The 13751-nt window shown below is 44.3% G+C and overlaps 1 long non-coding RNA gene across 1 annotated transcript in view; it reads left to right on the top strand.

Annotated features, from left to right (window-relative positions):
* LOC139054753 (uncharacterized) overlaps nt 1-11548 on the top strand; it is a 93402-nt gene extending 81854 nt beyond the window's left edge. The window contains exon 3 of the long non-coding RNA XR_011511475.1: nt 11413-11548. This is a non-coding gene — a long non-coding RNA (uncharacterized lncRNA). The remainder of the gene's footprint in view (nt 1-11412) is intronic.
* Nucleotides 11549-13751: the final 2203 nt, after the last annotated feature.

Here is a 13751-nt window from a genome sequence, read left to right as displayed (position 1 = left end):
TTGGGGCAGTTTTCGTAATGCTAGTGTTATCGCTAATAATTCTGCCTGAAATATAGGCGTGAAGTCGGGAAGGCGAAGGGAGTAAGACCACTGAAGAGATTCAGAGAAGATCCCCACTCCTGCCTTCTCATTGCACACAGAAGCGTCCGTAGCTATTACATTGTCAGTGGTTAGCTGGTGTAGGTGGCCGTTTAAGATATTAATGAAATCTTGTCTTGGTAATAGCTTAGCATGATTTAGAAATATGTCATCGAACTGAATTTTGAGGTCTGGGAAGGCATCATTTGAATGGTAAACATGGTGTAGGGACACATCCAATTTTTGTAACTGTTCTTGAACGAATATTACCTGAGGACTGTGGAATCTCGACCACGATACTTGGAAAAACTCAGACGGTTCAGTGATAAATATATATTGCGTACGCCTTTTGAAATAATCGTAAATTTTTAAAAATGTCTGAACCGTTAGTATGCGGAATCTGCAATCTAGGGTGGGTATATGAGCTTCCTGATAAAGAACAACGTTGGCAACAAATCTAGGTAGCCCAAGGCATGACCGTAGAGCTTCTCTTTCTAAAAGTACCAGAGGTTTAATTTTGTAGGCCGGGCCACCGGAAAATATTACGCAGCCGAATTCTAATATGGGCCGAATATACATTTTATAGATCATCAGTAAAGTATCCCTGCGCAGTCCAGAGCATCGGTGGCTGAGCCGGCGGAGCATGCCTATGGCTCGTTCTGCCTTTGTTTTAATATATTCAATGTGACTGTACCAGGTGAGTTTGCCATCGTAAATGACACCAAGGTACTTGACTTCGTCAACTTGGGGAATGATTTCCTGTCGGTATTGTAAAGATATATGCACCTGTGCAGTTAATGGGAAAACTAATACCGCACTTTTGCTAATATTTAACGACAAACGTAACCTCTCTAGCCATGTTTCCAGCATTCCTAAGTAATTCTGCAACGACTGTTGTAGTGAATGTGTATTATTTGCGGACGTAAAAAATGCGATATCGTCGGCATAAACATAAACACGTACTTCCGGAGACAAAGAAATTGTGCTTAGCAAAATGTTAAATAATATAGGAGAAAGAACGGAACCCTGTGGTACACCTCTTGTCTGCTTGTGTTGGGAAGTCGAAATACCGTGTTGGTAACAATAAAACTCTCTATCTCTTATAAATTCATAGATCCAAGCGGTTATATATTTAGGAAAATTCGTAGACTGAGGTTTATCGAATAAAATACCATGTTCTACAGAGTCGTATGCTTTTGATACATCTAGTGTTACCAAAGCTGCGTACTCTCGTTTGCGGCGAGCAAGTTTAATGCGGCTCTCTAAATCTACATGGGCGCACCATATGGAGTGACCGGGACGAAATCCAATCTGGCAAGGACTGAGAAGGGTGTCATCCTGCATCCAATTTGTTATGCGGCCGTGAAGTACTCTTTCTATTAATTTGACGACATTGGAAGTAAGAGAAATCGGTCTTATGTTGTCTAAGTCAAGTCCTGCTGATTTTTTCTTTAATAATGGAATAATTTTAGCTATTCTCCACTCTCTTGGAACCCATGCATTTTTGAGAGAGAAATTTATTATGTTTAGGAGGTCCTGAGGCGCATAATCAAATAAAACTTTTAGCATTCCTGTTGTGATTCCATCTGGACCGGGGGCTGACGTCGGTAACGAACTAATAATGCCTTGAAGCTCTGTCACTGTTACTGTTTCAAAGTCGTCTCCTATGGGAGGTTTCTGTAGGCCTAATGGCAATTTATGTTTGAAACGTTGCGCAAGTCCTTTAGCAATCTTCTCAAGTGATTCCGATACTTCTTTTGTTGTTAAAACGACAGAATCGACATTCACGGGCGCCGGTATAACTTTACGAGATCGAAGAAATTTAAACAGTGCCTTTTTATTGCAAGATTTCGAAAGGTATGTGTAGTGCTTGGAATCATAATCCTCCTTAGCCTTTGACACTGTTCGTTTAAATGTATTAGATATATATGTATAATCAGCCCAATTATTAGGACTTTGGTTGTATAAAAGCTTTTTCCACGCAGCTTTTCTACGTCTAAAATCTCGCTCGCAGTCCGAATTCCACCAGGGACAATATGAACCACCTTTAGTAGATTGCACGATAAACTGAGCTTTTTTTGATGACTGTTTTAGAATTGAACATAGGCTCATTGCTTTAATATCTCTCTCCATGCCCTCCTGAGCGTGTAAAGCTGATTTTAACGCATTTTTAAATTTTTCGTAATTAACAAAAGTGCGCACATTACTATGTAAACTAGTCAATGGGGTAAGCAGTTCAAAAATTATAGGGAGGTGATCGCTGCTAGTTCCGGAGTCTACAGTCATCCAGGAGGTGACAAACATGCTCGAGGTAGCAAACGTAAGATCTAGGGCAGATCGCGACTGACCCCGCACGAAAGTATGTGCTCTCGAATTTAGGCAAGAGAAATTATTCATTAAGACCCAATCCCACAACCGTTTTCCACAAGTGTCCGTTCGGAAACCCCACGACACATGATGAGAATTAAAATCTCCCACCAGTATGATGTTCTTCTGACTGCGAGCAATAGAGATATCCAGATAGCGGGTATCTTGCACTCCAGCGGGGAAGTACGTGTTTATTATAGAAAACGGTGTGCAGCCAGGGAGTATTATATCCAGTGCTAAGATTTCACAGTCTGGGGACATTATCTGGTATGCTATAGTAGCTCTATGGCAGATTTTTGATGACACAAACAAAACTAAACCACCGCCTGGAGATAGGCGATCCAATCGAAGACATCGGAAATTTTTTAGATGAAAAGTCTGACCAGCAACAAGCGAAGTTTCCTGTAAAACAATAATATCTGGAGAATATTTAGAAATAAGATATAATAAATCTGTTGCAGCGGAAAGTATGGAACGACAGTTCCACTGAATTACTTTTAAAGTTCCTATTGTGAATAAATCCGAGCAGCAGAGACTGCTTGGTCTAAAACGCTCTCTTTTAAGAAGTCCTTCTTAGTAGGAATCACTTTAACGTACTTTTTTGCCTTGGAGTTGGTGGGAGAGCTATGGTTTTTCTCTGTCGGTGACCTTGTTCGTTTAAGAGATCGGGGGTCCATATCTACATCTTGATTTTCTATCCCATCTGTGTCGGAGAGACAGGTTTGGTCGACTCTCTCAGAAGTTGATGGCTTTGATGAATTGTTATTTGTGAATGTCTGCGTGGTCGATATTTCAATTGGTGGAGTCTGCGGTACACCCGGCACTAGATCCTCAATATTGGCTTTGTTATTTAATTGAAGCCACGTAGCTAGTTGTGAAGACAGCACCTGTACAAGGGAGTCGGTGAGATTTGTCATGATACGCTCCATTGTTTTCTCCAATGCCTCTTCTACGGAAGCTGCCACAGCCTCAGAGATTGAGTTTTCCATAGACAATGTTTGACGGGCCGTTATACCAGCATACCCTTGAGATCTGCTCTGAATTTCTCCAATGGCCTCACGACGAGAGCATCGACGTCTATCAATTATTTCAAGGATTTGTACTTCTTTAGACCTTGCAGGGCAATTAGGCTCATCTGCTGGGTGGGAACCACTGCAAAGGCAGCAGGACTCATTTCGGGAAGAACAGTCATTTGAATGATGGCCTTCTGCACACTTTCGGCATCGTGTGTTTGACCTGCAGCCTTTTATGGAGTGTCCAAACCGCCAGCACTTTAGACACTGAAGGACACGGGGTGATAGAGGCTCAACTCGGTATATAAGTGGCCATGCCTTGATTTCCGATGGGCGGTTCATTCCAGCAAAAGTAGCAATGACTGTTTCTGTGGGTATGCGCTTATTGTCAACGACACGGCTGCAACGATACACAGAAATCACGCCTGCCGCTGAAAACATTTCCAAGATGTCTGCCGGACATAGACTTACGTCGACACCGCGAACTAGGCCTTTGGTACATGCAAGGTGATGAGGAATGAAACTGCTCACCGGATGTGTCGCGAAAACATCGCACTTCAGTAAATCTTGAACACAAGCCTGGTCAGACGAGCAGCAAAGAATGCCCCCTCGGCCGAACTGTCGAACCTCGGTGATTTGTTGAAAATTGGCCGAGGCCATCCGGAGTTCGCTTTGAATTGCTTTGGGATTCTTCATGCGAATCACACCGCCATCACTCGGAACCAAAGCCACAGGAACGCTGCTCGTCCCACTGCGTAAGAAAAGCTCCACCGGCAAATCAGAGTTAGGAACAGAAGCCGACCAGGAGGAAGCCTCCTGGCCTGGCGATGAGAGTGACATTGCAAAGAAACAAGTAATTACTCTGGAAGGTTAGCAGATATTGAAACAAAAGATCACAAACAATTACGTTAAAGAGACAGAATAAAAGAAAACCGCCAGCTACTTGACCAGAACCAGTGATCGGGAGCTCAGGCACCAGGCCACGTCAGCGCTCAGCGGATATGTGTCACTTCCCAAATGAGCGTCTTTTACGTTGTCTTAGGTCCCTACCTATATGAAGCTTTGGTATGTGATGCTCTTGCATGAAAACCAGTCATTTAACTTTCTCCGCTGGTTGACGGAGCTGGGCATGCGCCTTAAATATTCAGACACTCTTCTCAGAATAAGTATTCACTCAGGCGCAACCCTGCGGTGGCGCTAGGTATCGCAGCAAGACCCGAGAGGAAGCGCGAGGGAGCATTCCGGCCTGCATGCAAGGACGCCTCGTGAAAACGGCGGTGGGAACATGGTCTGTCGATAGATTCCTTCAATGCTTGTCGCAGCAACGTGGACATTAATTGCGAGATGATTTCTGCTAAATGTCTTGAACGTCAAAGCGGTTTATTGTGTATTTAAGTTGTAGACGGCACAGGAACCATTCAGTCACGATTCACTGGGGGCCATTGATTATCTTTTTCGCCGAAGTACTGGCAGTTCCGGTAGGTGGTCTAAAATTTTTCTTCGAAAGTTTAGTTTAATGCTTCAATGCCAGCTCGAATGCTCTTTGTATTGATTTCTGATATATCTAACATAGAGCTTGATAATCATTGGTACCTGCTAATTACAATTGCCTGGTCTGTTCTTCTTAATTGACCTTCCGGGAGAGTTGTAGTACCGATTAATTTCAGTTTCGTTTATCTAACGCAGTTCGGGGGCTATTTTGTCTCATTCTTTTAGTGTATGTTACGTGTATTCATGTTACTAAGTTGTTAGTGCGGGTACACAATTTCCGCCCCTCTACTTACCGCGTTTAGCCCAGCGTACAAAAACATTCTTTTGCACCGTGCTTCTATGCATGTAACAGAACACCGAGTGTCTTGAAGAAATATATTTACAGAAATTTTTTTGCTGGTCTCGCGATTTGTTCCTCATGAAACACAACGCATCATGGAAAGTAGGCTAGTCGGATTATACATGTGAAATGAAAGTGTGCTTTCTGGAATCTCATGCGAGGAAGAGGGAGAGGGGGGCAGGTGTACCTGTGACGGCTACTATGGCATGATTTGCAGTGCAATCGCTTGCAATTTTTGCTCTATTTTCTACTACTGTGAACATTGCTTAGATAGCCTTCGTCTAGCAGCATTACCCATAATTACCTAGAAAGTATTACGGTGCAACATATCTGTCCGAGTCAGTGCCACATATTTGAATCGTTACCTTCATAAACAATATGCCTCGATTGTATTATGAGCTGTAAGTGATGTCTTGCGATTCCGGTAATGCCGTTGTAACTAAACAATGCACTTATAACTAGCCGGAAGGTGCAAAAGACGAGCTACAACAAAAAGGGGTTTCAGAGGGCCCACAAATGTTATATAAATGTAGACGTTCTTTTGTTCGTTTTATTGGTCAATTACCTGCTGCGAGAATGTCAGTAAAATGAATCTCACTATACACAGTTTCAGATACGGCTTTTGGCTACATAAAACGCAATTTATATTGCCATCAATTATTCGAGATAACTGGTTATGTCGTTCTAAATGTGAGCGCCGGTTAGCGTCTGCCCGCATGATGATTGTTTCGTGACGCGGTAATCATGAAAGCTTCGCGCAGACGACTTCAGACCATGACTATCTGGAAAGTGTTTACGTACAGAATGTTCAATCAGCTTCCTCACCCCGTTGCAGCTACACAGGTGGGCGTTGGCTGTGACGAGGCCTCTAGTTAATTAAGCACAAAGCTTATAAGGCAACACGTAAGCCTCGCGATTCATTAAACGTAGCGAACACGTTAGCCTTTGAGTTAGTTGCCTTCAGTGCTTCGTACCTTTTCTCTGCACGTAAATACACATACTCGTGTTCTCGCTTTGATGTCGTGTCTAGGGAGGAAAACGATTATATTCGTAAGCGCATTCCGTCACTGCTCGTAGAATGCTTCAGGTGTCTGCGCTTGTTGTGTCTCATCTCGCCATGTTTGCCATTCAATTCGTAGCCGTATGCTGTCAAGAATGCTTATACCGCTAAGCTCTTGGCATATTTTAGTGTAATAATCCGTAATTTACGAGATCACCTTATTAATAGCAGGGCAGAGAAAAGAGACGCCATATTTCCTACTTGTGTTATTCGTGATCAGATGTTTTCATGCGAGGGCGCGGCTCACAGACGCCCACGAGGAACTTCTACTAGGTGCTGCGAAATTGAAAGCCCGCGTAACTCGAATGACAGAGCACGGGTGCGCGAGTGCATAAATGAGTAAGCACGCCGACTGTGCGACCATAAATACCGCTTTGTGGACGGCAGCGAGACCTGAGCAGCGGTCTCTGTGGAAGGTAAAAAATCAACGTGATGGAGAAAGGCAACAGACAGGGGAAACGAGATGAGGACACTGAGAGGGAAAGGTGAGGAATAGCCCGATGAGTTGGCAACGCAATTAAATAAAAACCAAGCTAACGAATGTTAATAAGCTGCAATGTATTTTAATACTCGCCTTAGTTCTATGCGGGCAGAATTTTACTGAGAAGGGCGGCGGCATTTTCTGTCGGCTAAAGCGAAGAAGGCAGGTTGCAACCGGCTAGTTGGCGATCCGTTGTAGAGACGACACACCAGTGGACGAAAAATTAGGAGAGGCGGATATAAGTGCTACCGTCCATCTCTCCTGTTAGACTTGCGGCAACTGCTGCGCTGTTTCTGTTATTCAACGAACCGAGAGAAACGCCACTCGAAATAGAAGAATGAAACGATAGAAAAGCTACGCAAGGAGGAAGAGAATGAAAAAGAAAGGGTCACCAATAGGCGAATTTCAAGGTTCCAGATGAGCAATACGCGGTAGAAAACCGTGTGAAGTTTTTACGAACGCTATTGAAAAAGAAGGACCCTTAGGTGAATGAACCAAGATCGCCTTGCGTTAACGAAAATCATTAAACACTTACTAATCTATCAAGTATGATAATGTTGTGGACCAAGAAAAAGTAAATAATTAGAAGAGTACTTATGAAAAGGTATGTCGAAGCGTGAACCAAGGACTGATGACGGTGGCCGTGAACTTAGAAGCGTGTGAAGGAAGCGACTTCAATAGCAGTAAAATTGATAGCCCGGTCGCTGGACACCGACGCCTTCATTCATGGTTATTGGAGGTGGACGCGACCGTGTAAGAGTATTTTCCTCCGCGAGCCATGTTTCTACGATCCTGCAAGGACAAAAGCAATAAAGCGTATACAAACATTAGAGATATACAGAGGTTAGAGAAAGGGAGAGAGGGGGGGGGGTGAAGTGTAGGGGCGAAGCCGTAGAGCGGGTCTATCCCACAATCCACAAGACTAAAGGCAGCGCACTACAACGACACAAGTCGAGACTAGAAAACAAAATGGCTGCTTCGAAGACGGATAGCTTAGGAAAGATGCAGTATACGCTATAGGGTGAACAAAAGCCTCGTGGATGGCCCTGCGACACAGGGATCACCGCTAAAACCCGGCGAAAATGATAAGTACAAAGTGGCCGTCTCGATGGGGAGAAAAATCGAAAACAGAGATCGCGGTGGCACGCAAGCCCGCCTCCATAGGAGTCAAGCGGGAGGGGTGGAAGGGCTCCGCGCAGGAGTGTTTGAGTATAGCATGTGCGTGTGGGTCTTTGTATATACTCGCATATGTGTGTTTATGTGTGCGCGCGTCCGCGCGTATTCTTTGGGACGTCGTAAATACTTTACGACCTTCTGGTCCTCCCCTCATCGTCCGCGTCCGTTCTCCTCCCCCCCCCCTCCCCCCGATTCCCACCTCCATATCTCTATAAAATTTGCGGCACGCCACGTGACCATTTCTTTACTTTTTTATATATATAGCGGCCTGGGTGTATCAGTCTTTTCTGGCTTGATCATTGTGGGTGAGAACAGCAGGCGCAAAATAAGAAAAAAAAAGGAGCCAGTACAGTCCACTAAACAAACACCAGTGTGTTGCCCACGGGGAACCAGTGTTTGCATAAAGTAACAGGACGAAGAAAAAAGCGTCTGAACACTGCGCGTAAGAGCTCGGTGGCAAGGGCTTCTTAAGATGCGGGGTAGCTTGGGCCGCTCGGCCACTTTCAGCGTGTGGACCCAGTGCTGCCCTCGTGCCTGCCGAAAGCGTCAGCTCGCGCTCGAGGGATTTGTCCCCGTCATCCCACTGCTTTTGTTCCTCTCCGCTGCTTCAGGGGCCGTCGAATGCATCGGCGTTCATGTATACGAAGGCGTCGTAGGTATGCGCCAGCGGTGTAGTACCAGCTGCCCGGAAACTGCCCTTTATTTTCTTTTTCTTGAGGGGGGGGGGGAGTTTGTTAGGACCTATTCTAGATATAAAAAAGGTAATAACAAAAGAAACGCATGCTAAACATCATTCTTTAACAATATGATTGTTCATTGATCCCAGCAGAGGTTACGTTGAGACCTAGCTTTACAGGGTAACCAAAGGGAACCGCCAAATAACTTTGAACTAATAGAATATTCTTGCACAACTAGATTTACGTCAATTAGATTTGCGTTAGGTGTGACGTGCAGTACCTGAATCTTTCTTCCTTTATTTGGATCTTCCTGGCCGTTATGAGAGTTCTCTGAAATGTATTTATTGATTGATTGATTCATTCATTCAATAATGTATTTTTTTATTTATTTATTTATTTATTTATTTATTTATTTATTTATTTATACAATTCTGCAGGCCTTGGTATATGGCTCTAGAAGGAGGGGCATACAAATAATTATTAGGCATAATAACTTAGCAGAGGAAAATAACAGTGCATAAAATATAAAATCTCTCCATCATCTCTACAAACAAAGCGGGGAAAAGAAACATTCATGCTTTGAAGGAATTCCCAAAACAAATAAAGCGATATATATGTGCATAAATGAACCATCAATACAGTTTAAGCGACGTACAGGGACAATAACGCAAAAAAATAAAAGAAAACCAAGTTGGGTAGTCCATTAATAAAAAAGTAATGATGTCAATAGTTCGGGTGGTGAATAGAAAAAATGCTAGTTAGTAGTGATTGAGGTAAATTGTTCCAATCAGTAATATTACGCGAAAGATAAAAAAAAGAATATTTAAAGATGTTAGTTCTGGCATTACACGGAGCTTAAAAATCAATGGGACGGTGCCGTGTTCGGCATGCCGAACATGGTGTGGTTTATTACTTGGCTCGTTTAGAATTCAATGTAACCCATATATACCGGGAAAAGTTTTTATTACGCCCAAGAAGACGCCGTAAAAATACATGACATCACGACGAACTGGTGCAGCAACTTCAAAGAGGCGCCGCCACTCGCCTTTTCATTTTGTAATATCCTGCGCACAAGTCACCTGTCAAAATAAGTGTCAGATTATTGGTAACAGCGAGAGTGATCTACTCACACAACTCAACTATCATTTCTGTTGTACCTTTAACATGAGGTGTAATACTGAGTTGTCGAAAATATTGTCCACTGTAATGTTGTTATTCATCTCATGCACTGTAAACCACATAGTACAAAACAATGTCTTGATAATGAAATTATATGAGAAGCCAACCATAGCATCACCTACTTGAGGTGTGTAAAATAAGTTAAAGCCTTCAGCTTTTTCGTGTAGCCAAGTGTAAACTGTAACTCGCGAGCATTGTCGTTTCCTGTCACGCTTCAAGGTTGCTTGAAACGGCCGCGCGCATATAGGTTTCGTTTAGAGACAGAACGCAGCCAGAAATTAGCTCAGCTGTACATAATCGAGCAGGATTAGAGAATGTTTCACGCTACATTGGCTTGACCAAGTGTTATGACCTGTCTCTCTTCTCGTGCGCGAGAAATTTGGCACGAAGCGTTCCCGAACTTCCAGGTGAACAAGAGTTCCCTTCCCTTCAATCAGATATTGGTCTCGGAGACAGTAAAATAGATGATGACACTTCTGCCATCATTCAGTATTGATTTTGTTTATCTTGCTGCTTCTGGTTGCCACCAAACACCAAGCGACCGAAAGAGAAACGTAGCTCAGTAGCTCCACGTAGAAATCACACCGGTGTGTTTTCTCTGCCTAAACTTTGAGCCCCAGCTTTGCCGCATACTGACTCTTGGTGCAGCAATGAACCCTTCACAGGAGTCCAGAATTCGAAGTATATTCCTATGGACAAGGACATCAGCGAAGGTAATGTGTAATAGCTAATAACGCAATTGATTTTTTAACCCTCTGTGCGTGTTCAAAGAGGGTAGGGTAGGCTATACGACAGACTGTGAACAAGAGTAAGCGCGGACACTAACGAATGCAGGTGAAGGCGCAGTAATTCTCTCGAGGTTCATGTCTGTCTACTTGTAACGTTACATGGCAGCTTGAACCAACCGGTAATGTGAGGCAGTGCTCGAAGAACTGCATATGACCAGCCGCTATCGCCAAATGTAACCAAACCTTGGTGGCAGTTCCTCAAGTTGGCAGGTGCCTGTGGCAAATTACAGACTCTGTGTATACCTCCGTGGGTACGCTGTGGCAGCTCTTTCTAACACTTCTTTCTTTCTTCCTTTTATTCAATTTTCGCAGAGCAGAGGAGCCAGCTATAACGGCTAACCTACATTCCTTTCAGCGGTGCCTTTAATGTACTTCGCACAGTTGCTAGGGGTTATATATATGTGTATCTATGTTTGTATCTTCCTATCTAAACGTTTTCCCGCCTACATGGGTCATTACCTGGGTGCGCGCCCATCGTCAATGGACGTCTTTGACGTCAAACTTGGGTAACTAGGTATGTTCCAGTAGAAATGTGCCGCTCTCAAATAACGATAAAGATCCCCGAGATTTATCCGTTGCTGAACGCAATTGAACCCACCTCACAAAGGTTGCTCATGGAGCGCCGCCCAACGCTTTAGCAGGCAGCACCACAAATGCACTGGGTACGTGGCGCTCTTCAGTTAACCTCTCGCCACATTGGCTCACTGAGCATCTGTCACTGAGTTTTTCTGCTACCGATGGAACAATTCCCATTGTTCGCAGGTGCAGGCCAGCCACGCTTCTGGTCACGGAGGACACGCGTGGACTTCTCAGCAGTGACATTGGATGACGCGGCGTGGCCAGAAGGAAGCGTGAGATAGGAACGGAGTTACCACCTAGCATGTTGCTCAGCGGTCAGGTGCACCGTCGCGCTATGCATTACGCAGGCAACGCGAAGACTTCGCGGCGGTGGCACTAGGTCACATCGAGTGTTCTTAGGGAAGTGCGAAAATGGAATCCTGCTGCAGTACTAGCCTCACACGTACCTCGTTTCGTTGGTTTCCATGCCTTGCGTTACTATATCGATTCAATGATTTATTAAAGTCGACATTTATCGTCAGAGGGATTTCAACCAGTTTCTTTTCCTGTCGGATCCCCCTTTGTCTCGCCATAACCTTTTCTCTGTAAAAGTTTCAACAACTTTGCCTTGCTGGGCAGGGGAAACGGTGTCCTACACTACCGTGTTTACTCAAAAATACGCCGGACACGAATATAGGTCAACCCCTACGTAATGAAGTTGCTGACGAAATAAAAAAATATTAATTCGAATACAAGCAGACCGATATACTTTCTTAGAAAAAGAAAACGCTTTAAACATGAGGCACTTCTAAAGCCCGACTATTAAATCCCGCAAGTCGATGTCACAAGTTGCATCCTCGTCGGCCCGCAAGAGAAGTCGTTCTGGTTGCGTGCTTCATAGGCGTCCTCGGCACCCTAACTGAGACGTCCTCCTCAGTGCTGTCGAGTGTATTGAATATGCAGATTTTTTGAAAGCCAGTCTGCATATTCTGTCTGGGTTGAAAGGTCCCCCACACGTCTTTAACTAACATTGAGATTCTGCCGGTCTCTTAACAGTGGTGCCCGAACTTGTTTTATTATTTTTCTTGGTGATACGTTTTTCCTTTTTTATTTACACAAGTGTCGATTTACCACAAATATAATGCCTAATGTACCAGTGAAGACGGCGCCCACGATGCCTGTAGAACAGCGGGCGTGACGGGGGCACTCCGTTTGCTTGGTATTTTTGCTTACTTTGTTTAGGAATATAGGTTGAGGTTTCTTGGTCGCCAATAATGCTGCAGGGCTCATTTAGGGTGACATTAAAGAAGATGGGTTATCGATATTAGAATAAATACTGGATGTTCTCTTTGTTTTTAAGTAACACATCAGGCGTTTTTCATCGTCAACTATTCAAGGTGGGCTGGTTTGAGCAGGTCAGGTGCGATATCTGTGGAAAAGTGCTAGTTTGTGGTGTAATTCAAAATCAAGAAAGGGGATGACAGATGGAATAGCACGCTGTGGTATTAAGGTCATAAACAGGGATATGATGCGTCAGAAAGGCTGGCCAACGTTTCGATAGGAGGACCTATGTTTGTCATAGCCGGCCGCGTCATCCTCGGCCTGTTAGTTTTAAAGGGTTAGTACAGTGACGTCATGTGCGGCTCTTGTCGGTGGCGGCTGGTGGTAATGGGACAGTCTTCAAAGAGAATGAGCGCTGTCGCCTGACGTCTGTGAGCGAGGTTTCTAAGGCGAGGGGACAAGAGCTAAAGAGTGTCTTTAAAAGGGGTAACTCAAAACTGAAATTCTCACATCAACAACCAAGGCATAAAACACATTATGCGACCAGCTAACCCTAATTCTTAACCTTACCTATTCCTCCATTTCGAAAATTCTTTTCCTGCCTACTACTCAATGCAATAAGCTCCTTCACGTTTTTACGTTAATATCAACTGTACGACCCCCTTTTCCCGAGCACACCTGCGCCCGCCCACTTCTGCGCGCGTCACCCTCCTATTTCTTATTCCGGTTTCGGTTCCCCCCTTTACTGTCTGTTTTCTATTATATGTATTTTTTGAAGCACTCTCACCTACACATTCGAAAGTCCCAGACGCCAGGATACCTTTCTCGGCGCCTCAGCCACACAGGGTATCGTATCTTTTGTATACCGCCGCAACGACCCCTACGTTGAGCTACAGGGGCTAACGTCCCTTGAAAGACCATGCCGCTGCCTTCCAGTTACTCCATGCATTTCACCCCAGACTCCTTGTCGCCATTTTAATTCCTTCAAAATTACTCGACGCATTGCTGCAATGCTACTAAAGTCAACTGATATATTTTTGGGTATTTCTTGTTACTCGCGCGCTTACTGCCTGACTGGCTCTTCTAAAGCCACAAAAACATGCCGCCAACAACACCCCTGAATCTTCCCTAACCCACGCCATTCTTTTTCTTTTATTGCTCTTTTTCTTTCCTCTTGGTGTCTTCTTTTTATGCGAAGCATATTACGAGAGCACAATCCAGCTCCTCAGGCGAGGCGGTGTTGCCTTCAATGACCTTTGACC

Source organism: Dermacentor albipictus, chromosome 1 (assembly GCF_038994185.2).
Source record: "Dermacentor albipictus isolate Rhodes 1998 colony chromosome 1, USDA_Dalb.pri_finalv2, whole genome shotgun sequence".
Lineage (NCBI taxonomy): Eukaryota > Metazoa > Arthropoda > Arachnida > Ixodida > Ixodidae > Dermacentor > Dermacentor albipictus.
Note: the sequence above shows the minus strand (reverse complement) of the source record. Positions and strands in the feature narration are given on the sequence as shown.